Below are 25,108 nucleotides of genomic sequence, written 5' to 3' on the forward strand. Positions count from 1 at the left end.
TGAATTAAAATAGCAGCTTGAGTTCCTTGAGTTCAGATCTTGAAGTTCAATCTCAAAAGAAATTACTTGGAATAGAAATATCTGCGGTTTTCTCATGCAGGTCATTAAACCCTTAGCCCTGGGTTAACTTTCCATATACCCAGGAGAGATGTTTTCTGTGCATTTTATCATCTTTTCACTAGAGATAAAAAAGACCAGGTAAGCATATTCAAAACATGATTTTTCTTAAGTGAACAGGGAGGTGGAACCTCTGAGACCCATGTATTCTGCTTCTTAGAGCACTGAGAATAGTTATATATATATATATATATATATATATATATATATATATATAGTCAAAGATTGAATTTCTTTTAAGAGTAGTAACTAAGTAAAAATGACTTCAATATAAATAAATCAGTCACTTCCTGGCACTGTAGGCTCATTCAGAATATTAAATCCATGAATTAATGCAGATAGTTCAGGATAACCAGAGCTTTCCAAACTGTCTACTTAGTCTTTAAAATAATATTTTTCTAAACAATAACACCCTTTAGGATGTAAACAGGAGTGCCATGAAAATAAAAAGACATTTTAGGTAAGATATTTTTTATTCCAAAATTTAGCTTTTATTTTTAAATATACATACAAGAGTCTTACAGTTACAATTGCCAAAGTAAAGGTTTTCTACAAATTCTCCTCTTTGAAACTTACTGAAACTAAAAATTGCATAGAAGTTTATATCAATTAGGATCCTCAAGAGAAACAGAACCAATAGGATATACATATATTTTATATATATATATATATATATACAAACACACATATATATATAAAGATACTTGTCTTTGGGAATTGGCTCACGTGAGTGCTGGGGCTGGCAAGTCTGAAATCTGTAGGGTGGGCTGACAGGCTGAAAGTTGATTTTGGACTTCTAGCCTCTGGAATTGTGAGAGAATAATTTTCTGTTGTTTTGAGCCATGATGTTTGAAGTTACTTGTTATGGCAGAATCTAGAAAACTAAGACACTGTCTCTTCTGTTATATGCAAACTCTTTTCAGTTTTACACTGTCCCTTTCAGTGCTTTCTTCACTTATGTCTTTCTTAAGATGCCATCTTACTCTAAGGAAGAGCTTACTGTCTCTTCATTCACATAAGGATCCTTTTGCTGCTGAGTCCTAACCATTCTCTTCAGTGATGGTGGCCCTTGACTACCTGGTTACAGCTCACTCTCGGGCAATAATATTCACAACCCAAGTGTGAGGGGTCAAAGTTATGGGCAGTACCAATCTGAGAACCAGCAAAGAAAGGCCTGCCCATGTCCTGCACGTTTCCCCTGGAGTGAGGTGTCCCTTGAGATAACGGGCATGCCAACCTGTAGTCATTAAACTCATCTCCTAAAACATACTCTACATGTCAGACCCCACGGGAAGGCAATGCATGAGACTTTTCTCCAGGTCCATCCTTTTGAGGGCAGTCCATACCACTTGTGTACACATGTGGGGCAGACAGACTTGAAGGTGGCCTCCATGATCTCTGCCTCCTGTTCTTTTTTTTCCCTTTTAAAATTACTTTATTTATCAAATATAAAAAACATTTCCAAACAAAACAAAGAAAAGCAATGGGAAAAACAAATATCCTGAAATAACTTCATACCTTCCAATATACTCCTACCATACCAAAAGAAAATTAACAAACCAGAGCCACACCTGAGCATTCCTATATCAGTAAGATCACCCTCAATATCTTGTCTGTTCTTATTAGATTATTCTTCCCCCTTCCCTAGCTGCTGTCTAACTCTAGGTCCCCTAAATTCTACAATATAAGACACTTATCTTACATTTTTCACAGAGTTCACATTAGTGGTATCATACAATATCTCTCCTTTTGTCTAGCTTATTTCACTCATCATTACGCCTTCAAGATTCATCCATGTTGTCAGATGTTTCACAGCTTCAATCCTTCTTACTACTGTATAGTATTCCATCATGTGTATGTACCACATTTTGTTTATCCACTCAAAATGAAGGATATTTAGGTTGTTTCCGTCTCTTGGCAATTGTGAACAATACCTCTATGAACATCGGAGTACAAGTATCTTTTTGTGTCACTGTTTTCAGATCCTCTGGATAAATAAAGAGAAGTGAAATTGCTGGATCATAGGGTAACTCAATATCTAGTTTTCTGAGGAAACACCAAACTGTCTTCCAGAGTGGCTGTACCATTATACATTCCGACCAACAATGAATAAGAGTTCCAATTTCTCCACATCCTCTCCAGCATTTGTAGTTTCCTGTTTGTTCAATGGCAGCCATTCTTACTGATATGAGATGATACCCCATTGTGGTTTTGATTTGCATCTCCCTAATAGCTAGCGAAGATGAGCATTTTTTCATGTGTTTTTAGCCATTTGTATTTCCTCTTCAGAGAAAGGTCTTTTCATATCATTTGCCCATTTTATAATTGGGCTGTTTGTATTATTGTCATTGAGTTGTAAGATTTCTTTTTACATATGTCAGTCTCTTATCAGATACATGGTTTCCAAATATTTTCTCCCATTGAGTTGGCTGCCTCTTTACTTTTTTGACAAATTCCTTTGAGATGCAGAAGCTTTTAACTCTGAGGAGTCCCCATTGATCTATTTTTTTCTTTCATTGCTTGTGCTTTAGGTAAGGTCTAAGAAGCAACCTCCTACATAGAGAAGATGTTTCCCTACATTATCTTCTAGGAGTTTTATGATACTGTCTCTTATATTGAGATCTTTGATCTATGTTGAGTTCAAGTTTGTATGCTGGGTTTAGTATTGTTAGTTGCACTCATTGGGTCCTCTTTCATTTCCTACCTCCTGTTCTTCACACCTTTGTATAATCCCTTCACCTTCAATGTGAGTGGGACTGCTTCTAACTAATAGAATATACAAAGGCAGTGGGATATCATTTTTGTTGTTACAGTACGTTACATGGCAAAGATGATGCTAAGTCATTTCTATGATTATGTTAGGTTATATAAGACTTGGTTTTGCTAGTAGACTTCTGCTACAGTCTTGTTCTCCTTGTTTTCTTTGAAGAAGCAAGAAGCCATGAATCCCACAGTCTCAAGAAAATGAAGTTTGCCAGCATCTTTTGGGAGCTTGGAAGCAGATTCTTCCCCAGTCAAGCCTCAGATGGGAAAACTGCTAGACTGACACTTTATTTGCAGTCTTTTAAGACCCTAAGCAGAGGACCCAGCTAGGCCATGCCTGGACTCTTGACCCAAAGAATCCACGAGATGATAAATGTGGGTGTTTGAAGCTGCTAAGTTTGTGGCATTTTTTTTTTTTTTTGTGAAACATAAACTAATACACAACCCTAGGTCTGAGAGGTGTTCAAGGGGAGGGTAGTTAGGAGGACTGAACAAAGTTTGGATATGTGAGCAAAGGTGCCCTCAAGCATTGTATGAGGTCCCTTGGAGAAGGTGAAGGAGCCAGAATGTTGGGCAGAAGAGAAAGAGGTTGGATGCAGGCTGGAGCTCACTCCTCCTACATTACCTTGGTCTGATACACAATTCCAAGGAATTTAGAAATTAAAACATGTTATTCCTGGTTGTGGTGAAGGTTAGAAATAGAACACATTTGATTTAATGATTTGTTGTTATTATTCATGTATTATTTATATTTATATTATATATAAATGGACACCCCCCCCCACCTCCTGGCACTACTCTTGCCAAGCTGGCTGTGTGTTGTGCCCTGAGTTCCTACTCCTCCCACAAGGGACAGGTCTCCTCCCACCAAAAGAAGAGACACCACGAAGACATTGAGGATTACATCAGCCTCTTTCCCCTGGGCAACATACAGCCACCCAAGCTGATGCGACTGCTGAGCTCCAACGAGGAAGATGCCAACATCCTTTTGAGCCCCACCAACTGGTCCATGAATGGTTCCTTCTCAGCCTCCCAGCTCCACATGGTCAACATGAGAGACCCTCTGAACCGAGTCTTGGCCAACGTCTTCTTGCTCATTTCCTTCCTCCTGGGTTCATGGACCACTGGCTCCCACACTTAGTTTGTGCAGTGGTTCATGGAGGAGTGTGTGGACTGTCTGGAGCAGGGAAGACACAGCAGCATCCTGAAGTTCATGCCCTTCACCATGGTGTCAGAACTGGTGAAGGTGTCAGCCATGTCCAGCCTCAGGGTGACCCTGGCCATCATGGAACTCAGACTGCCCCTGGGCTGCCAGATGGCTGCCAAAGCCATTGCTGCACTCTGAGGGGCTTATGGTGGCCATGGGGGTAGCTGGGGAGGGTCCCCCAGCCCTAGCACCTCAGAGGGGAGCAGGGAGGAAAGAAGTGACATATCCACATGATGTAAGAGCTCTTTGTCAGTTTCCAGATCTTTCCCCTGCTCCTCTGACTTTTGACCTCTAAGACACCTCCCAGTTTCTTTTTTTTATAATTTCCTCTCCCTTCTGTCTGTACCTGAAGAGAGTGAGCAGCCTAGTTCCTTCATCCCAGGGCTGTCGCCTTCTGTCCACTCCTCCTCCCATTCCAAGGCTGGATTTACCTCTGAAGAATGGTGTAAATGCATTGTGTGTTTCTGTGTGTGTGTGTGTGTGCTTGTGTGTTTAATTCATGGGGGGAGTTTCAACCTCCTGTTAACTCACTTGTAAATAAAGAGTACTGTGGAAAAAAAAATATATATATATATATTTATATTATAGCCTTTAAATATTTAGCATACCTTGTGTGGGTCTCCATTTGCACTCATGTCCTTCAAAAAGATGCTAAGCAACAATTCTTCATTTACTTGTGTTTTCTTATCAACATAGCTAACTTAGCTTCTCCCTCTAGTATGTACTCAAGAAACAGAAGTCAGAATACATGTGGCATCCCTCCATTCCATTCTTTTTCCTCCATTCTCTCAAGGCAGAAGAGATGGGATTTATATTATCTCCACACGATTACCTTGTCTAATAGAACTGATTTTTATATGGAATGGACACTACTGTTTTTCCATGACTTAAAAATTCAGCTGTGAAGCATAGCTGAAAAGAACCCTTTGTTCTAGATGGAACTCTCTATTCCTGGGGCTATGAACTTACAGCTAAATTTGGGGGGTGGAAGTCTAGAAGTGAACATGAAGGGGAAGAAAACATACTCATTGGATACCTCTAAAATAAAAAAAAAAAAATAGAAGATCACCAAAATATGTTCCAACCTTAATACAAAATTTTTAAAAGTAGAAGTTTGTATGCTGGGTTTAGTATTGTTAGTTGCATTCATTATAACTCACACTCTAGCTAGCCTCCCAACAAAATGTTATGATTTTGAAAGGATGCATAGACAAATAACTGAGAAATGCCACATTAGACTATCCTGGAAGCAAAGACATCCTAAGGCTATGTGTACAACAGCAATAAAGTGTGTACATAACAATAAAACTTATCTAGCTATAGCAAAAAGTAAGTCAGAGTTAGACCAAACACTGTACATGTCAATAAAAGATAGCAACTAACAAAGATTTAACTGAAGGTGAGAGAGGAAGTGAGGAGGAGGGTCCAAAGCTACTGTGGATTGTTCTCTTCTTTTCCCTTTTCATATAGTACTAGGAAAGGAAACAGAAAGGGAGAAGAAAACAACTGAAGCATAGGTTAGTGGAAGGAGGTCATTTGTATACGTAATTGGGAAAGTTAGTTTAAATTTTTTTTTTTATGGAAGTTTGGGGTTTACAGAAAAATCATGCATAAATTACAGGATTGCCATACACTACCCCACCACCAACACTTGCATTGGTGTGGAAAATTTGTTACACTTGATGATAGCACTTTGTGTAATTCTACTATTTTTTGAACAGTAGTTAATTTGTTACAATTGATGAAAGATTATAAAAGTAGTACTGTTAACTATTGCCCATAGTTTATGTGGGGTATTTTCCCCCATATTCCCAACCTATTATTTATGTTTTACATGCATGTCTTTATTTTATTACTCATCCACTCATACACTGTATAAAGGTGGTGCCAGTCCCAAGGTTTTTACAATCACATTGTCAAAAGATAAAAGGTATATAGTTATACAATTATAATCAAAGATCAAGGCTCCTGGATTACACAGTTCCACATTTGCAGGTATTTCTTTCTGGCTACTCTAATACAATAAAACTAAAAAGAAACATCCTTATAATGAGTCAATAGTCAAAATCATTTGTTAAATTCTAACTTCTCTGTTATAACTCCTTCCTCTCATTTGATCATTTTCTCAATCTTCAGGGATATCTGGGCAATGCCCACTCTGAGCTCTTCATGCTGAAATGGGGTGTCAACATTATGGGGTAGAAGGGTGAAATTGGTTGATTTTCTTAGAGAGATTGGTACCTCTGTGTTTAAGGGCTTTTCTGGCTTAGGAACACTCTGGAGGCTTTAAGTTTCTAAAAAAAATAAACTTAATAGGCAAAACTTTTAAAGAGACTTAAGTAGAGCTCAGGGAATTATTTAGGGTTTTCAGGAATACCACTGGTTGAGATTTGACATACTGGGGCAATTTGCAATATCTGGCTGAAGCTTCCATAAGAGTGACCTCTAGAATGACTTCTCAACTCTGAAATCTCTTAGCCATTGAAACTTTATTTTGTTTCATTTCTTTCCCCACTTTTGGTCAAGAAGGCACTGTCAAGGCGGGGCAAGATGGCAGACTGGTGAGCTGTATGTTTTAGTTACTCCTCCAGGAAAGTAGGTAGAAAGCCAGGAACTGCGTGGACTGGACACCACAGAGCAATCTGACTTTGGGCATACTTCATACAACACTCATGAAAACGTGGAACTGCTGAGATCAGCGAAATCTGTAAGTTTTTGCAGCCAGGGGACCCGCACCCCTCCCTGCCAGGCTCAGTTCCGGGGGAGGAGGGGCTGTCAGCTCCGGGAAGGAGAAGGGAGAACTGCAGTGGCAGCCCTTATCGGAAACTCATTCTACTGATCCAAACTCAAACCATAGATAGACTGAGACGAGACACCAGAGAATCTGAGAGCAGCCAGCCCAGCAGAGAGGAGACAGGCATAGAGAAAAAAAACAACACGAAAAACTCCAAAATAAAAGCGGAGGATTTTTGGAGTTCTGGTGAACATAGAAAGGGGAAGGGCAGAGCTCAAGCCTGAGCTCAGGCCCTGAGGCGCATATGCAAATCCCGAAGAAAAGCTGATCTCTCTGCCCTGTGGACCTTTCCTTAATGGCCCTGGTTGCTTTGTCTCTTAGCATTTCAATAACCCATTAGATCTCTGAGGAGAGCCTTTTTTTTTTTTTAATCCTTTTTTCTTTTTCTAAAACAATTACTCTAAGAAGCCCAATACAGAAAGCTTCAAAGACTTGCAATTTGGGCAGGTCAAGTCAAGAGCAGAACTAAAAGTACTCTGAGACAAAACCCAATAATCCAGTGGCTGAGAAAATTCACTAAACACCACAACTTCCCAAGAAAAGGGGGGTGTCCGCTCACAGCCATCATCCTGGTGGACAGGAAACACTCCTGCCCATCGCCAGCCCCATAGCCCAGAACTGCCCCAGACAACCCAGTGTGACGGAAGTGCCTCAAATAACAGGCACACACCACAAAACTGGGCGTGGACATTAGCCTTCCCTGCAACCTCAGCTGATTGTCCCAGAGTTGGGAAGGTAGAGCAGTGTGAATTAACAAAGACCCATTCAGCCATCATTTCAGCAGACTGGGAGCCTCCCTACACAGCCCAGCAGCCCAGAACTGCCCTGGGGGGACGGCACTCACCTGTGACATAGCACAGTCATCCCTCAACAGAGGACCCAGGGTGCACGGCCTGGAAGAGGGGCCCACTTGCAAGTCTCAGGAGCCATACGCCAATACCAAGGACTTGTGGGTCAGTGGCAGAGACAAACTGTGGTAGGACTGAACTGAAGGATTAGACTATTGCAGCAGCTTTAAAACTCTAGGATCACCAGGGAGATTTGATTGTTAGAGCCACCCCCCACCCCTGACTGCCCAGAAAAACGCCCCATATACAGGGCAGGCAACACCAACTACACACGCAAGCTTGGTACACCAATTGGACCCCACAAGACTCACTCCCCCACTCACCAAAAAGGCTAAACAGGAGAACCTGCTGGTTAGTTAGAGAAAGTGTACTCCACGAAGCTGTAGATCTGATAAATCAGAGATAAGGACTTCAATTGGTCTACAAATCCTAAAAGAACCCTATGAAGTTCAGCAAATGCCACAAGGCCAAAAACAACAGAAAATTATAAAGCACATGAAAAAACCAGACGATATGTATAACCCAAGCCCAAGCACCCAAATCAAAAGACCAGAAGAGACACAGCACCTAGAGCAGCTACTCAAAGAACTAAAGATGAACAATGAGACCATAGTACGGGAGACAAAGGAAATCAAGAAGACTCTAGAAGAGCATAAAGAAGACATTGCAAGACTAAATAAAAAAATGGATGATCTTATGGAAATTAAAGAAACTGTTGACCAAATTAAAAAGATTCTGGACACTCATAGTACAAGACTAGAGGAAGTTGAACAATGAATCAGTGACCTGGAAGATGACAGAATGGAAAATGAAAGCATAAAAGAAAGAATGGGGAAAAAAATTGAAAAAATCAAAATGGACCTCAGGGATATGATAGATAATATGAAACGTCCGAATATAAGACTCATTGGTGTCCCAGAAGGGGAAGAAAAGGGTAAAGGTCTAGGAAGAGTATTCAAAGAAATTGTTGGGGAAAACTTCCCAAATCTTCTAAACAACATAAATACACAAATCATAAATGCTCAGCGAACTCCAAATAGAATAAATCCAAATAAACCCACTCCGAGACATATACTGATCACACTGTCAAACACAGAAGAGAAGGAGCAAGTTCTGAAAGCAGCAAGAGAAAAGCAATTCACCACATACAAAGGAAACAGCATAAGACTAAGTAGTGACTACTCAGCAGCCACCATGGAGGCAAGAAGGCAGTGGCACGATATATTTAAAATTCTGAGTGAGAAAAATTTCCAGCCAAGAATACTTTATCCAGCAAAGCTCTCCTTCAAATTTGAAGGAGAACTTAAATTTTTCACAGACAAACAAATGCTGAGAGAATTTGCTAACAAGAGACCTGCCCTACTGGAGATACTCAAGGGAGCCCTACAGACAGAGAAACAAAGAAAGGACAGAGAGACTTGGAGAAAGGTTCAGTACTAAAGAGATTCGGTATGGGTACAATAAAGGATATTAATAGACAGAGGGGAAAAATATGACAAACATAAACCAAAGGATAAGATGGCTGATTCAAGAAATGCCTTCATGGTTATAACGTTGAATGTAAATGGATTAAACTCCCCAGTTAAAAGATATAGATTCGCAGAATGGATCAAAAAAAATGAATCATCAATATGTTGCATACAAGAGACTCATCTTAGACACAGGGACACAAAGAAACTGAAAGTGAAAGGATGGAAAAAAATATTTCATGCAAGCTACAGCCAAAAGAAAGCAGGTGTAGCAATTTTAATCTCAGATATAATAGACTTTAAATGCAGGGATGTTTTGAGAGACAAAGAAGGCCACTACATACTAATAAAAGGGGCAATTCAGCAAGAAGAAATAGCAATCGTAAATGTCTATGAACCCAATCAAGGTGCCACAAAATACATGAGAGAAACACTGGCAAAACTAAAGGAAGCAATTGATGTTCCCACAATAATTGTGGGAGACTTCAACACATCACTCTCTCCTATAGATAGATCAACCAGACAGAAGACCAATAAGGAAATTGAAAACCTAAACAATCTGATAAATGAATTAGATTTAACAGACATCTACAGGACATTACATCCCAAATCACCAGGATACACATACTTTTCTAGTGCTCACGGAACTTTCTCCAGAATAGATCATATGCTGGGACATAAAACAAGCCTCAATAAATTTAAGAAGATTGAAATTATTCAAAGCACATTTTCTGACCACAATGGAATACAATTAGAAGTCAATAACCATCAGAGACTTAGAAAATTCACAAATACCTGGAGGTTAAACAACACACTGCTAAACAATCAGTGGGTTAAAGAAGAAATAGCAAGAGAAATTGCTAAATATATAGAGACGAATGAAAATGAGAACACAACATACCAAAACCTATGGGATGCAGCAAAAGCAGTGCTGAGGGGGAAATTTATAGCACTAAACGCATATATTAAAAAGGAAGAAAGAGCCAAAATCAAAGAACTAATGGATCAACTGAAGAAGCTAGAAAATGAACAAGAAACCAATCCTAAACCAAGTAGAAGAAAAGAAATAACAAGGATTAAAGCAGAAATAAATGACATAGAGAACAAAAAAACAATAGAGAGGATAAATATCACCAAAATTTGGTTCTTTGAGAAGATCAACAAGATTGACAAGTCCCTAGCTAGACTGACAAAATCAAAAAGAGAGAAGACCCATATAAACAAAATAATGAATGAAAAAGGTGACATAACTTCAGATCCTGAAGAAATTAAAAAAATTATAAGAGGATAGTATGAACAACTGTATGGCAACAAATTGGATAATGTAGAGGAAATGGACAATTTCCTGGAAACATATGAACAACCTAGACTGACCAGAGAAGAAATAGAAGACCTCAACCAACCCATCACAAGCAAAGAGATCCAATCAGTCATCAAAAATCTTCCCACAAATAAATGCCCAGGGCCAGATGGCTTCACAGGGGAATTCTACCAAACTTTCCAGAAAGAACTGACACCAATCTTTCTCAAACTCTTTCAGAACATTGAAGAACATGGAACACTACCTAACTCATTTTATGAAGCTAACATCAATCTCATACCAAAACCAGGCAAAGATGCTACAAAAAAGGAAAACTACCGGCCAATCTCCCTAATGAATATAGATGCAAAAATCCTCAACAAAATACTTGCAAATCGAATCCAAAAACACATTAAAAAAAATCATACACCATGACCAAGTGGGGTTTATTCCAGGCATGCAAGGATGGTTCAACATAAGAAAATCAATCAATGTATTACAACACATTAACAAGTCAAAAGGAAAAAATCAATTGATCATCTCAATAGATGCTGAAAAAGCATTTGACAAAATCCAACATCCCTTTTTGATAAAAACACTTCAAAAGGTAGGAATTGAAGGAAACTTCATCAACATGATAAAGAGCATATATGAAAAACCCACAGCCAGCATATTTCTCAATGGTGAGAGACTGAAAGCCTTCCTTCTAAGATCAGGAACAAGACAAGGATGCCCGCTATCACCACTGTTATTCAACATTGTGCTGGAAGTGCTAGCCAGGGCAATCCAGCAAGACAAAGAAATAAAAGGCATCCAAATTGGAAAAGAAGAAGTAAAACTCTCATTGTTTGCAGATGATATGATCTTTTATCTAGAAAACCCTGAGAAATCGATGATACAGCTACTAGAGCTAATAAACAAATTTAGCAAAGTAGCGGGATACAAGATTAATGCACATAAGGCAGTAATGTTTCTATATGCTAGAAATGAACAAACTGAAGAGACACTCAAGAAAAAGATACCATTTTCAATAGCAACTAAAAAAATCAAGTACCTAGGAATAAACTTAACCAAAGATGTAAAAGACCTATACAAAGAAAACTACATAACTCTACTAAAAGAAATAGAAGGGGACCTTAAAAGATGGAAAAATATTCCATGTTCATGGATAGGAAGACTAAATGTCATTAAGATGTCAATTCTACCCAAACTCATCTACAGATTCAATGCAATCCCAATCAAAATTCCAACAACCTACTTTGCAGACTTGGAAAAGCTAGTTATCAAATTTATTTGGAAAGGGAAGATGCCTTGAATTGCTAAAGACACTCTAAAAAAGAAAAACGAAGTGGGAGGACTTACACTCCCTGACTTTGAAGCTTATTATAAAGCCACAGTTGCCAAAACAGCATGGTACTGGCACAAAGATAGACACATAGATCAATGGAATCGAATTGAGAATTCAGAGATAGACCCTCAGATCTATGGCCGACTGATCTTTGATAAGGCCCCCAAAGTCACCGAACTGAGCCATAATGGTCTTTTCAACAAATGGGGCTGGGAGAGTTGGATATCCATATCCAAAAGAATGAAAGAGGACCCCTACCTCACCCCCTACACAAAAATTAACCCAAAATGGACCAAAGATCTCAATATAAAAGAAAGTACCATAAAACTCCTAGAAGATAATACAGGAAAACATCTTCAAGACCTTGTATTAGGCGGCCACTTCCTAGACTTTACACCCAAAGCACAAGCAACAAAAGAGAAAATAGATAAATGGGAACTCCTCAAGCTTAGAAGTTTCTGCACCTCAAAGGAATTTCTCAAAAAGGTAAAGAGGCAGCCAACTCAATGGGAAAAAATTTTTGGAAACCATGTATCTGACAAAAGACTGATATCTTGTATATATAAAGAAATCCTACAACTCAATGACAATAGTACAGTCGGCCCAATTATAAAATGGGCAAAAGATATGAAAAGACAGTTCTCTGAAGAGGAAATACAAATGGCCAAGAAACACATGAAAAAATGTTCAGCTTCACTAGCTATTAGAGAGATGCAAATTAAGACCACAATGAGATACCATCTAACACCGGTTAGAATGGCTGCCATTAAACAAACAGGAAACTACAAATGCTGGAGGGGATGTGGAGAAATTGGAACTCTTATTCATTGTTGGTGGGACTGTATAATGGTTCAGCCACTCTGGAAGTCAGTCTGGCAGTTCCTTAGAAAACTAAATATAGAGTTACCATTCAATCCAGCGATTGCACTTCTCGGGATATACCCGGAAGATCGGAAAGCAGTTACACGAACAGATATCTGCACACCAATGTTCATAGCAGCATTATTCACAATTGCCAGGAGATGGAAACAACCCAAATGTCCTTCAACAGATGAGTGGATAAATAAAATGTGGTATATACACACTATGGAATACTACACGGCAGTAAGAAGGAACAATCTCGTGAAATATATGACAACATGGATGAACCTTGAAGACATAATGCTGAGCGAAATAAGCCAGGCACAAAAAGAGAAATATTATATGCTACCACTAATGTGAACTTTGAAAAATGTAAAACAAATGGTTTATAATGTAGAATGTAGGGGAACTAGCAGTAGAGAGCAATTAAGGAAGGGGGAACAATAATCCAAGAAGAACAGATAAGCTATTTAACGTTCTGGGGATGCCCAGGAATGACTATAGTCTGTTAATTTCTGATGGATATAGTAGGAGCAAGTTCACAGAAATGTTGCTATATTAGGTAACTTTCTTCGGGTAAAGTAGGAACATGTTGGAAGTTAAGCAGTTATCTTAGGTTAGTTGTCTTTTTCTTACTCCCTTGTTATGGTCTCTTTGAAATGTTCTTTTATTGTATGTTTGTTTTCTTTTTAACTTTTTTTTTTTCATACAGTTGATTTAAAAAAGAAGGGAAAGTAAAAAAAAAAAAAAAACAAAAACAAGGAAAAAAAAAAAGATGTAGTGCCCCCTTGAGGAGCCTGTGGAGAATGCAGGGGTATTCGCCTACCCCACCTCCATGGTTGCTAACATGACCACAGACATAGGGGACTGGTGGTTTGATGGGTTGAGCCCTCTACCACAGGTTTTACCCTTGGGAAGACGGTTGCTGCAAAGGAGAGGCTAGGCCTCCCTATGGTTGTGCCTAAGAGCCTCCTCCCGAATGCCTCTTTGTTGCTCAGATGTGGCCCTCTCTCTCTACCTAAGCCAACTTGAAAGGTGAAATCACTGCCCTCCCCCCTAAGTGGGATCAGACACCCAGGGGAGTGAATCTCCCTGGCAATGTGGAATATGACTCCTGGGGAGGAATGTAGACCTGGCATCGTGGGACGGAGAACATCTTCTTGACCAAAAAGGGGATGTGAAAGGAAATGAAATAAGCTTCAGTGGCAGAGAGATTCCAAAAGGAGCCGAGAGGTCACTCTGGTGGGCACTCTTATGCACACTTTAGACAACCCTTTTTAGGTTCTAAAGAATTGGGGTAGCTGGTGGTGGATACCTGAAACTATCAAACTACAACCCAGAACCCATGAATCTCGAAGACAGTTGTATAAAAATGTAGCTTATGAGGGGTGACAATGGGATTGGGAAAGCCATAAGGACCACACTCCACTTTGTCTAGTTTATGGATGGATGAGTAGAAAAATAGGGGAAGGAAACAAACAGACAAAGGTACCCAGTGTTCTTTTTTACTTCAATTGCTCTTTTTCACTCTAATTATTATTCTTGTTATTTTTGTGTGTGTGCTAACGAAGGTGTCAGGGATTGATTTGGGTGATGAATGTACCACTATGTAATGGTACTGTAAACAATCGAAAGTACGATTTGTTTTGTATGACTGCGTGGTATGTGAATATATCTCAATAAAATGAATATTAAAAAAAAAATGCAATGGGGAGAACCTAAGATGGCGACTAGGTGAGACAGGGCAAAAAAACACCTCAAAAAAAAAAAAAAAAAAAAAAAGAAGGCATTGTCAAACTCACAATGCCAAGGCCAGGCTCATCCCTGGGAGTCATGTTCCACATTTCCAGGGAGATTCACACCCCTGGAAGTCATGTCCCATGTGTGGGGGGTGGGGAGGGCAGTGAATTCATTTGTAGAGTGGCTCAGAGAGACAGGCCATATCCGAGCGACAGAAGAGTTTCTCTGGGTATGACTCCTAGGCATAATTATAAGCAGACTTACCTTTGACATTATAGAAATAAGTCTCAAAAGGACAAGCCTCAAGATTGAAGGCTTGACGTATTAAATTGGGAGTTCCTAATGCTTGAGAGAATATCAGGAGTTCCTCAGGTAAGGAAGTTTAATAGTTCCACATTTTTTCTCCAGTCCCCCAGGGACTTTGCAAATACTTTATTTTCTGCCCAAAAGACTCTGGAAAGTATCAAGATTTCACATTTACCTGTATGGAATAACAAGATCTCATTCCCTTTTCTAGGCTCCATGTCATTAGGTTGTTTAAATAAACTGACCAGACATGTTAAAATAGATAATGTACTATCAAGAAATTAAACTATGAACAAAATAATAATCTCTTCATTTGATCTCACACAGATGTTGAAGTTTTAACATACAGACAATATCATAGAGAGACCATACAATACTTGTCCATTTGTTTCTAGCTTATTTTGCTCAACATAATGTCCTCAAGGTTCATTCACCTCGTCGCATGTCTCATGACTTCATTCCTTTCTGTAGTTGCACAATATTCCATCATATGTATACACCACAGTTTGCCCTTCCACTCATCAGTCAATGTACCCTTGGGCCACCTGCATCCATTGAAAATCATGAATATTGCCACCATAAACACCAGTGTGAAAATGCTCACATCCCTGCTTTCAGTTCTTCTGGGCATATACCTAGTAAAGGGATTGCCAGATAACATGGCAACTCCATGCCAATTTCCTGAGGAACTGCCACACTGCTCTCCAGAGGGGCTGCACAATTCCACTTTCCGACCAACAGTGAATAGGTATACCTCTTTCTCCACATCTCCTCTAGCACTCGTAATTTTCTGGGTTTTTAAAATTATTTTTATTTTTATTTTATTTTTATTTTTTTATTGTAGAATATAGCATATTTACATAGAAGTGATAACATTCCAAATGCAATTTAACAAGAAGTTAGAGAGCAAATTTCAAAGAATGTTATGAGTTACAGTTCCACAGTTTCAGTTATTTCCTTATTGTGAAATACAACATATATGTAAAGAGTGATACCTTTCAAATTAGAATTTAACAAGCCACTATACAACAAATTTCAAAGACTGTTATGGGATACAGTTCTGCCATTTCAGTTCTTTCCTTCTAGCTATTCTAATACCCTAGCAACTAAGAAAAAGAAAATTATGTAGAGATTCAGTACTCATAATTCTTTGTTAAATTCTATCTTATCTGTTGCTACTCCTTCCTCTAGTTTAACCACTTTCCCAATCTTCAGGGATGTCTAGGCAGTGACCACCCTAATTTGTTCATGTTGAAAAGGGGAGTCAATATTATGGGAAAAAGGAATGCAACTGGATGATGTTCTTGGAAAGGCTGTTGCCCCTGGGTTTGGGGGCTTAACTGGCATAGGAGCTCTCTGGAGAATTTGTTTTTGAGGAATAAACTCAGTGAGCAAAACTTTTATAGCATCTCAGACAAGGATGCAGATATTCTTTAGGGTTTGGGGGACTACTGTTGATTTGGACTTATTGTACTGTAACCATATGGGATATCTGGCTGAAGCTTGCATAGGAATAACCTTCAGGACAGCCTCTCAACTCTATTTGAAATCTCTTAGCCACTGAAACCTTATTGTGTTGCCTTTGTTTTCTCCCTTTTGTTCAAAAAGGAATTCTCACCTCTCTATGCCAGGGTCAGGCTCATTTCTGGAATCCATGTCCAAGTCACCAGGGAGACTCACTTACCTCGGGGATCCTGTCCTATGTCAGGGGGTTGGTGATGAATTTACTTGCAGAGTTGGGCTTAAAAAGAGAAAGTCCACATTTGAGCAACAAGAGAGGCTCTCTGGAGTTGACTCCTAGGCATAATTATAGGAATTATAGGTTGGTTTATCTTCCCCTTTACAACCATGAGTTTCACAAGAGCAAGCTTCAAGATCAAGGGCTTGATTTATAAAACAGGGGGTTCCTAATTTCACATAGCATATGTTCTCCCATGATAATCGATATCTCACATTATCATCACTTAGTTGTACAATCCTCATCACTCTCCATTGTAAACAATTCTAATGACCCAAAACCCCCACAGATCTTTTCAGCCTTTAATTATTTGTCCCTAGTATTTCTGTGGTACTAGTAAGGTATTCCTATTAATTATAGTCCCTGGTATGCAATAGGTAGATTCTTCCCATATATCACTCTGTTGTCAGCTCTCTGTACCAGTGTAATACCTTAGAAGTATATCATGCAGGCACCTATTTATTTGTGTGCTGATCTGTGGGATACATGCCTTTAAACAATCCCTTTCAATCTGTTTATTTTTTTAACAGTTTTATTCACACACCATACAATCCTTCCTAAGTGAACAGTAAATTGCTTCTGGTATGATCACATAGTTATGCATTCACCACCACAGTCTATACGAGAACATTCCTATTTCTTTTGAAAAGAAATAAGGGAAGAAAAAGAAGGAAAAAAATTCCATGCCCCTCCATTATATCCTCTTATATACATTTAGCTTTGGTATATTGCCTTTGTTAAAATTAACGAAAGACTATCACAATGTTACTGTTAACTATAGACCTAAGTTTGCATTAATTGTATTTTTTTCATTTTCTTCACATTAATAACACTTGTAATAGTTTTGCTAAATTATACAGTCCCAGTTTTTATCCTCTATCTTGCCTTTCTGGTAACATACACGACTCTAGCCTTACTATTTTTAACCATACTCACACTCAGATTTTAAAATTACACTCACAGTATTGTGTTACCATCACACATTATCATGCTCTCCATTACTGAACCTTTACAATCAAACTTATTGAAGATTCTGTATGTCTTAAGAAGCAATTGCTCAATCTCTGCTCTCTTTCTATCTCCTGATAACCTGTGCTCTCCAATTTAACTCTCAGAGTTTGCTCATTATAGTTAGCTCATGGTTAGTGACACCACACAGTATTTGTCCTTTTGTTTCTGGCTTATTTCACTCAACATAATGCCCTCAGCAATCATCCATATTGTTGCATGAGTCATGACTTTATTCCATCTTATAGCTGTACGATATTCCATCATATGTCTATACCACAACTTGTTTATCCACTCATCAGTTGAGGAACATTTGGGCTGTTTCCATCTATTGGCAATTGTGAATAATGTTGTTGTGAACATTGGTGTGCATATGTCTGTTTGTGTCCCTGCTTTCAGTTTTTATGATTATGTGCCTAGTAATGGGACTGCTGGACCACAGGGCAATTCTATACTTAGCTTCCCGAGGAACTGCTAAACTGCCATCCAGAGTGGCTTCACCATACTACAGTCCCACAAACAGTGAATAAGTGTACCTATTTCTCCACATTCTCTCCAGCACTTGTAGTTTTCTGTTTTTTTTTTTTTTTTTTCAATAGTGGCCATTCTCGTAGATGAGAGATGATTTCTCATTGCAGTTTTAATTTACATTTCCCTAATAGCTACTGAAGCTGAACACCTTTTTATGTACTTTTGAACCATTTGTATTTCCACTTCAGAAAAGTATCTATATATGTCTTTTGCCCATTGTTTAATTGAGTTCTTTGTCTTTTTGTTGTTGAATTGTAGGTTCTCTTTATATATTCTGGATATTAAACACTTATCCACTATGTGGTTTCCAAATATTGTCTCTCATTGTATAGGCTGCCTTTTTACCTTCTTGACAAAGTCCTTTGATGCACCAAAGTATTCAATTTTGAGGAGATGCCGTTTATCTATTTCTTCTCTCATTGCTTGTGCTTTGGGTGCAAGGTCCAGGAAATTACCTAATATCACAAGATCTTTAAAATATTTCCCTATATTTTCTTCTAAAATTTTTATGGTCTTAGCTCTAATGTTTAAATATTTGATCTATTTTGAGTTAATCTTTTTGTATGTGAGATAGGAGTCCTCTTTCATTCTTTTGGAAATGGATATCCAGTTGTCCTAGCACCATTTGTTGAAGAGGTTGTTCTATCCCAGTTGAGTTGATTTGGCCACCTTATCAAAAACAATTGTCCATAGATGAGAGGGTCTCTTTCTGAGCACTCAATTTGATATCGTTACTCAGTATATCTATCTTTTATGCCAGTACCATGCTGTTTTGACCACTGTAGCTTTGTTTTATGCTTCAAAGTCAAGTAGTGTGAGACCTCCTACTTCATTTTTCATTCTCAAGATATTTTCAGCTATTTGAGGCACCCTCCCCTTCCAAATAAATTTAATGATTGGTTTTTCAATTTCTGAAAAGTAAGTTATTGGGATTTTGATTGGTATTGAAAAGATTCTATAAGTCAATTTGGGTAGAATTCACATCTTAACTATATTTAATCTTCATATTCATGAACATAGCCTGTCCTTCCATTAACGTAAGTCTTCCTTGATTTTTTTTAGCAATGTTTGTAGCTTTCTCTGTATAGTTCCTTTATGTCCTAGGTTAAATTTATTCCTAGATATTTGTTCTTTTGGTTGCTATTATAAGTGGAATTTTTTCTTGATTTCCCCTTCAGATTGCTTATTACTAGTGTATAAAAATACTACTGATTTTTGCATGTTAATCCTGTATGCTGATACTTTGCTGAACTTATTTATTAGCTCTAGGAGCTTTGCTAAAGATTGGGGGTGATTTTCTACATATAGGATCACACCATCTGCAAACAATGAAAGTTTTACTCCTTTTTGAAATTTGGATGACTTTCTTTCTTTTTGTTTTGTTTTCTTTTTTTTTTTTTCTTTTTTTTTTTTTTTTGCCTAATTGCTCTAGCTAGAACTTTCAGAAAAATGTTGAGTAACAGTGGTAACAGTGGGCTTCCTTGTCTTATTCCTGATCTTAGAGGGAGATCTTTCAGTCTTTCCCCATTAAGTATGATGTTAGCTGTGGGCTTTTCATATATTCTCTTTATCATATTGAGGAAGTTTCCTTCTATTCATATACTTTGAAGTGTTTTCATCAAGAAAAGATGCTGAGTTTTATCAAATGCCTTTTCTGCATCAATTGAGATGATCATGTTGGTGTTCCCCTTGATTTATTGGTGTGGTGTATTACATTAAACTTGTTGAGATGTGCTTTGTGACCCAGCATGTGGTTTACCTTAGAGAATGGTCCATGAGCACTTGAGAAAAATGTGTATCCTGCAGTTGTGGGGTGTGGTGTTCTATAAATATCTGTCAAGTCTAGTTCATTTATCATACAATTCAACATCTCTGTTTCCTTACTGATCCTCTGTCTAAATGTTCTATCCATTGATGAGACAAGTGTATTGAGGTCTCCGAATATTGTTGCAGAGGGTCTGCTTCTCCCTTCATTTTTGTCAGTGTGCCTCATGTATTTTGGTGCACTTTTGCTCAGTGCATAAATATTTATGATTGTTATTTCTTCTTTATGAATTGTCCCTTTTATTAATACATAGTGTCCTTCTTTGTTTCTTTTAAATGTTTTTCAATTTGAAGTCTCATTTTTCTGATACTAGTATAGCTACCTCTGCTCTTTTCTGGTAGTTGTTTGTGTGAAATGCCTCTTTCCAGCTTTTTACTTCTTCAATCATTTTGTCCTTTAGATTTTATATCATGTCTTTCTCTCTCTCTCTCTTTTTACCCTTTAGTTACCCTTTCTGATACCCTACATTTCTACATTCTTCTCCAAACCTCTCTGTTCCAGTTTACTAAGGATTCTGTAATGCAAAATACCATAAATGGATTAGTTTTTACAATGGGGGATTATTAGTTCACAAACTTACAGTTCTGAGGTCATAAAAGTGTCCAAACTAAGGCATTGACAAGAGAATACCTTCATTGTAGAAAGGCCAATGGTCTTTTACTATAAGAATTTTACTATAAGTTCTAAGGATAAACCAGGCTGCATTTTCCATATTTAGCTTGGAAATCTCTTCAGCTAAGTATCCCAGCTCATTACTTTCAAATTCTCTCTTCCATCTGACACCAGGACTCAATTTTGCCAAATTCTCCACCACTTTAAAATAATGATCACCTTCCTTCCAGTTTGCAATGACACATTCATCTTTCCTGCTTAAGGCCTTGTGTGCTGGTTTGCAAATTTATGCCCCCCAGAAAAAGCCATATTCCTTAATGTATTCTTGAGGGGGCAGACATATTAGTGTGGATTGGGTTGGAACCTATTAGTTCAGTGTCCATGGAGATGTGACCCACCCAACTTTAGGTGATAACTCTGGTTGGATAATTTCCATAGAGGTGTGGCCCTGCCCATTGAGCTTGGGCCTTGTTTAGTTTACTGGAGCACCATATAAGATCAGACAGAAGGAGCTCACAGTGAGCTGGAGCTGAGGCAAACATTTTGAAGATGGCCATTGGAAGCTGATGCAGACATTTTGGAGAATGCCAGTTTGAAACACAACCTGGTAGAGCTAGCAGATGCCAGTCATGTGTCTTCCCAGCTAACAGAGGTTTGGATGCCAATGGCCTTTCTCCAGTGAAGGTACCCTTTGTTGATGGATGCTTTATGGCCTTAAGACTGTAACTGTGCAACCAAATAAACCCCCTTTTATAAAAGCCAATCCATTTCTGGTGTTTTGCATTCTGGCAGCATTAGCAAACTAGAACACATTGTCAGAAGTATCTTTAGAGTCCAGATTTCTACCAACAGTGTCTTCAAAGCAATCTGAGCCTTTTCTATCAAGCTCCTTACAATTCTTCCAAAATCTTCCCCTTATCTATTTATAAAACCATTTCAGCATTTTTGGTATTTGCAAATCACAGCACCCCACTTCTCTGTTCTGGTTTGCTAAGCCTGCCAAAATGCAAAATACCAGAAACGGATTGGCTTTTACAATGGGTGGGGGTTAGGTCACAAATTTACAGTTCTAAGGCCATAAAATTGTCCAAACTAAGGCCTCAACATGAGGATAACTTCACTGAAGAAAGCCACTGGTGTCTGTAACACCTCTGTCAGCCTTACACCTGGGAAGGCATGTGGCTGTCATCTGCTGGCCCTTTGCTCCTGGGTTGCATTACTTTCAGCTTCTTATTCCAGTGGCTTTCTCTTTAAGCATCTATGGGTTCTCACTTAGCTTCTCTGGGGAAAACTATGGGCTTTATCTCTTAGCTTAGCATCTCCAAATATTTTTCTGTCTGTATCTCCAAGAATCTGGGTCTGTGGCAGCTCTGAACTACCTCTCTCTGAGCTCTCTTAAGGACTTCAGTAAACTAATTGAGACCCACCTTTGATGGGCATGGTCACATCTCCATGGAAATAATCTAATCAAAAGGTCTCACCCACAATTGGGTGGGATGCATCTCCATAGGAACAACTAATCAAAAGATCCCACCAACAAAATACCTCTACCCACAAGATTGAATTAAAGAGTATGGCTTTTCTGGGGTACACAATAAATTCAAACCAGCATACTCTTTCTCCTGTATTTTCCTATCAGCCTGTAGCACTCCCTTTAGTATTTCTTCTAGAATAGGTCTCTTATTCACAAACTCTCTCAGTGTCTGTTTATCTGTAAATATTTTAAACTTTCCTTCATTTTTGAAGGACAGTTTTTCTGGAGATAGAATTCTTGGTTGACAGTTTTTCTCTTTCATTATCTTAAGTATATCATATCACTGCCTTTTCACCTCCATGATTTTGTTGAGAAATCCACACTTAGTCTTATCAATCTTCCTTTATATGTGATGGATTGCTTTTCTCATGCTGCTTTCAGAATTCTCTCATTATCTTTGGCATTTGACAATCTTGACAGTGTCTTGGAGTAGGTATATTTGGATCTATTGGGGTACATTGTACTTCTTGGACTGGTAATTTTATGTCTTTCATAAGAGTTGGAAGATTTTCAGTGATTATTTCCTCAATTATTCTTTCTGCACCTTTCTCCCCCTCTTCTCTTTCTGGGACACACATAACACATATATTTGTGTGCTTCCTGTTGTCATTCAATTCCCTCAGACTGTGTTCATTTTTTTTTTTTCCATTGTTTTCCCTATCTGTACTTTAGTGCATAGGATTGTTGGATGCTGTGTCCTCTAGTTCATTAATCATTTCTTCAAATCTTCTGTTGTATGTCACCATTGTGTTTTGCATCTCTTCTGTTGTGCCTTTCATTCCCATGCATTCTGTCATTTTTTAATGAAAGTTTCCAAATTCTTTTTCATGGTCACCCAGTGTTTCTTTATACCTTCATCTCTTTTTCTACATTTTCCTTTTACTTGTTGAATGGATTTAGAAGATTTGTTTGAACATCTTTAATTAGTTGTTTCTACTCATGTATCTCATGTGAAGTTTTAGTTTGTTTCTTTGACTGGGCCATATTTTTGTGCTTTCTATTATGACTTGTGACTTTATTCTGGTGTGTAGGTATCTCATTTTCTTGATTAGTTTATTCTGGAGTTTGTTTTATCTCTTTTGTCTAAGGTTTTCTTTTGGTTGGCTGACTTTATTCTCTAAATGATCTTTGGCATTCATTTCCACTTATTCTAGACTTCTAGCACAGCTTCTGTTTAACTGATCAGAATTTTTTAGCTCTTATTTTTCTGATTCTTGACCTGCCTTTATGGAAGTTTTTTGAGATTGCCCTTCTTTTTGGTGCAGTTGTTTCACCCCTAGGAAAAGGCTTTCTCTTCCCTCTTCCTCCACAGGGAATGTTGATCTGCTGTTCATTTTGTTGTGTTCTGTTTCCACCAAGGAGCATTTCTGAGTCAGCCTGCCATGCCACTGGGGGAGGGGAATCAGCCTCCAGAGTGTGAGGAGAATTTACTTACACTTCTGTGATGTGATGTATAAGTCTTAGCCCTTCCTAGTGGGTGTATGATGTGTGTCTGGTCTCCAAAGTCCCCCAAACAGTTGTTCCAGACAATTCCTGGCTATTTATTAGCTTTCCTAGAGAATGAACTAAATCTGACCCTCCCTCTGGAAATTATTTTTGAGAGTAAATGGTATTTATTTCAAGTTTCAAATAAGTCTAGACTTGTCTAATAGCCTGGTAAGGCAGAACTATAAAGAGCTTGTTCGAGAGGGTCTATATACCCCTGTGGATAGCACTCTTCTTTAGGGAAAAGAGAAGCAAATGCATAGGTGAGGCCCAATCACAATGCAGGAGAAGTAGATGGTTATTCTGTACTGCCATTACAAATAGAACCCCATGTGCTGTTGCTAAGTGACTGACCAGGCCACCAGAAGGAGGCTTTTTGGCAGAGAGACCCATGAAGAGGCAAAAGTTGAATCAGCATCTTCTCAGTTCTGCAGAGAACACAGTAGTCATGGCTCTGTGATGCTGAAGGCTCTAAAGACCAAGTTCCAGTAGGGCAGTGATGCCCAGAGTTGTGCCTGGCAGAAAAGGAGGCCCTTACCAGGAAGGTAGGGTGGGGAGGTGGAGTGAGCTAATGGTGAGCAGCAGAAGAAATGATCACATGCCCTCATCAAACCCCTATCAAGAAGCAGATTGAAGCCTATCTCATCAGTGGGGGGTAAGAAATCTTAATTTGTGCACACAGGTGAGATACCATGTATGGCCACCAGAAGACATATGGATGTGACTCAAAGGGAAATAGAAGCACTGAAATCTAGGCTAAGGCAGAAACCAACAAAATAAGGCACATCAGTCTTAATGGATCCTTATTTGAACACTCCAGATTAATGTGTTGCAGGACCATGGCTTAAATGGTCAAATGTGAGTCATATGTAAAATCTGGCTTATGAATCAAGGTTAATTTTTACTTAAAAAATCCTACAGCTTTTCTATTGGTTAGAATTTCATATATCATGCAATACCATACGTATAAATAGATTTTATGTATATATGATTGTTTACACATAAAATATTTCTGGAAAGATACACCAGTAGCTGATAACAGTGATTGTCTCTGGGGAGGGAAACTGGGAGGCAGTATGGGGATGGGATAGGAAATTGACTTATTTTTAACTTTTTATATGAATATGCTTTTGAACTTTGTGCCATGCACATATTCCTTTTTTATAAAATTCCATAAAAATTAATTATAAATAAATAGAACAAAATAAGTCTTAGTGCTTTTAAAAAAAACATAATTTTTTTTCATCAGCTACAAAGACCCTGTAGGTATGATGTAAATAAATGACTTAGAACAGTTGGTTCATAGCACTTTTAGATAACAGCAAAGATAGGGGTAAATGGATAAACCTATTGTTTCTAAATAGACAACAGTGTGATTGCAATGATTCAAAAAACTTAACAGGCCCAAATCCATTTCTCCCATTAGCCTTCAGGAACCATCATAAGAATAAATCCCGGTTTGTTCTGAATCTGAGATGATACTTTGATAATGCCTCATTTTTCTTTTTTCTTTCACTATCTTCCAGGAAACTCAGGTGGGCAATACTAAATTGTAATTCGTGGTGCAGTTATTTTCCCATTTCCTCCAAACAAACTCTTATCTGTTTTATCTTCATTTTCAT

General features: G+C 38.3%; 1 pseudogene; it reads left to right on the plus strand.

The window, feature by feature from the left end:
* The first annotated feature begins 3,661 nt into the window (after positions 1 to 3,661).
* Positions 3,662 to 4,225, plus strand: LOC119507676 (annotated as a pseudogene).
* Positions 4,226 to 25,108: the final 20,883 nt, after the last annotated feature.

The sequence above is a fragment of the Choloepus didactylus genome, chromosome 1 (assembly GCF_015220235.1).
Source record: "Choloepus didactylus isolate mChoDid1 chromosome 1, mChoDid1.pri, whole genome shotgun sequence".
Classification (NCBI taxonomy): Eukaryota; Metazoa; Chordata; class Mammalia; order Pilosa; family Megalonychidae; genus Choloepus; species Choloepus didactylus.